At 35.0% G+C, this 3,076-nt stretch overlaps 1 long non-coding RNA gene across 1 annotated transcript in view; it reads right to left on the bottom strand.

Annotated features, from left to right (window-relative positions):
* Positions 1 to 3,076, bottom strand: part of LOC137630544 (uncharacterized) — a 394,338-nt gene that overhangs the window by 21,384 nt on the left and 369,878 nt on the right. The window contains exon 5 of the long non-coding RNA XR_011041726.1: positions 1,463 to 1,583. This is a non-coding gene — a long non-coding RNA (uncharacterized lncRNA). The remainder of the gene's footprint in view (positions 1 to 1,462; positions 1,584 to 3,076) is intronic.

The following is a 3,076-nucleotide window of genomic DNA, read 5'->3' as shown; positions in this document are numbered from 1 at the left end:
CTATGGCACTACCCAAGACTAGAAAACAAAGGTTTGGTTTTGGAGTGTTCTTCACCTAGAGGAGCTGCCTACCATAGCTAAAGTTTCTTCTCTTACCAAGTGAAAAGTAGCCAATGAACAATAACAGTTAAATATTTAACCCCTTCAGTGAAGAAGAATCTTTCGGTTTAAATCATAGTTATTTATACCAGAATAAAATGGAGAGGGGACTATTACGACTACTAATTCTATTATCCCACCACCACTACAACTACTATTACAACTACTAGAGTAGTAGTGGTACTAGTAATAGTATTCTTACCAAATATTACTTAAAGATTTTATTGCTCGAACCTTCTCCTTTAAATTATCTAATATCTTATGAAAAAAGAAAAAAAAATAGGAACTCCCTAAAATATATCAATGATAACCAGTCGCGACTGAGAGCGTGATATCATATAGATAAGGATAATTGGTATTAAAGCCTAATTACATTTCAATCCACCCAAGCTCCAATTAAGTTATCTTTAGTTATCTCTAAGTCCTATGCAGTATTGAATTTTGATATTCTATACAAAGACAGAGCTTTGATGGAGAGAGAGAGAGAGAGAGAGAGAGAGAGAGAGAGAGAGAGAGAGAGAGAGAGAGAGAGAGAGAGAGACCCTTATTGATTGTAAGTTATTGGACGTCACAACTAACATAGTTACTGTCGTCGGCTAGAGAGAGAGAGAGAGAGAGAGAGAGAGAGAGAGAGAGAGAGAGAGAGAGAGAGAGAGAGAGAGAGAGAGAGAGAGAGAGAGAATCTTCTGAAAAAAAACCACAAGAAACAAAAATCATAAAATACTGCATTTATTTTTTCTCTCCTAAAGATCACATCTTTGGCACATTTTTCCAAATATAGTTATTCTTCCCGTTAATACCATTGTCAAAATAAGGCAGTTATTAATATTCTTTTATTTCACAACTCTGCAACTCGGATATTCCTTTTAGCTCTGCTATGGCCAAATTCTTACACCTCGGGCCAGGCGAATGTCTGGGCTCCAAGCCAGACGTTGTTTACCAGTTCCATAATCTACGAGGAGTCAAATAAATTCAATAAACTGTTGACCGGCCAAGTTATTGCACCCTTCTGTCATTTGGAGTGGCTCTTACACTCGTGTTGATGGACCTTACTAGCCGACTCCAGGCGAGAAACTCGGATAATAGTTTACTATGCGCAGAAAATCATTTCCTCGTGAACGCTGATTTCGGCAGAGTGGTTTTTGAGGGGATGGCGATGAAGGTGAAAATGGAATATTTCTTCTATGATTAATAGAGCCAATCCATAAATGAACTAATCATCTACTGTTGTCTACTTATAATCCCATCATATAATTCTAAATAATAGAATTAGATCTCACATCTTACCGACTTCGGGAAAACTATTTTCCGAACTATATTTCTGCAAAAACAAAGAAATATGAAAAGTCCTCAGTATACTTACGACTGTGGTGCTCTATCTAACGCTAATCTTAAGGCAAAATGTACGCTAACAACGCCACTAATGAAGAACAATGTCGACAGCTCACAAAGTTAGATGCTTAACAACTAGGTCGAGCGGTGATCTGTGGAAAGAAAAATGCAGTCATAAGAATCGCTAATTAAACATTCAATGACGCAAGTTACACTGACAGTAATGAGGGATCAGGGTTTATGAAACGTATGCTGTTGTCTTAAAGCACTCCTTTTGTAAAAATGATTTTATTTATTACAGGAAATCTGTCTAATTCAGGATTTTTAATATAAATAGAAAAGCACGCCTACAGCAATTATATCTATTAATAACAATTATATGTACGAAATAAAATTGAGCAATGTAAGCTTTTTAACAAATAAGGATGTCATTTTCTTCACGACTTAACTGTCTTGAATAAAAAAATCCAAGACAAATTCAGTTTCAAACCCTGCGACCAAGAAAATTTCAATAACACACTTTTAAGGCTAATAATATTCCCTAGATTTTGCGCTCAAGTTGAACACACTGGAAAACATTATAGGATTCAAAAGACACGCAATGACATGTTTCTCCAAACAGTTTACCCGTAAACTTACGAGATGTTTCTCAGACCACATCATGTTCTTCAGCGAAAGGAAACTTCAACTCTTAGTTCCTTACCTGCCTCCAAACTCCCTAGGAGGAAACACCTCACCTGACATATCCCCCCCCCCCCACCCTCAGACCTACACCCGCTCCTCCTCCCTCAGCCAATCTCACAACAGAGGAGATAAAGCTTCTTCATTAGGAAACCGTTAATTAGCTCAACAATCGCTGTATGTCTTGTAAGGCAGGTATTTTGTTAACGAAGAAATTATGCTGAAAGGCCCAAGTGGCTTGTCACCCGAGTTCCTGGAAGAAAAAATCTCTCCTGAAGATGCTATTCCGACATTATACCCTTTTCGACATAGTCTAACGCCTGTGGGATTTCGTTTCAAATCCAATAACATTTGTTGCATTTCAGAAGAGAATGATTGCGCAAATTCTCTCTCTCTCTAATCATGCATTTGTATATGTGTGTATATGTCTGTGGTATTATATATATATATAAATATATATATATATATATATATATATATATATATATATATATATATATAGATAGATAGATAGATATATATAAATATATATATATATATAACATATATACATACACACACACACACATATATATATATATATATATATATATATATATATATATATATATATATATATATACATACACACATACACACACACATATATATATACATATATATATATACATATACACATATACACACACACACACACACACACACACATATATATATATATATATATATATATATATATATATATATATATATATATATATATATATATGTGTGTGTGTGTGTGTGTGTGTGTGAGTGCGTGTGTGTGTTTTGTGTGATGTGTGTGTCCTCATATAAGGAAATAGATACTCTCTCTCTCTCTCTCTCTCTCTCTCTCTCTCTCTCTCTCTCTCTCTCAGCTTTCTTGACAGATGGCCTGTCTCCTTTACGTTTGATAGATATTGCCTTGGAGTAGAGTTTTAAG

This window comes from Palaemon carinicauda, chromosome 38 (genome assembly GCF_036898095.1).
Source record: "Palaemon carinicauda isolate YSFRI2023 chromosome 38, ASM3689809v2, whole genome shotgun sequence".
Classification (NCBI taxonomy): Eukaryota; Metazoa; Arthropoda; class Malacostraca; order Decapoda; family Palaemonidae; genus Palaemon; species Palaemon carinicauda.
Note: the sequence above shows the minus strand (reverse complement) of the source record. Positions and strands in the feature narration are given on the sequence as shown.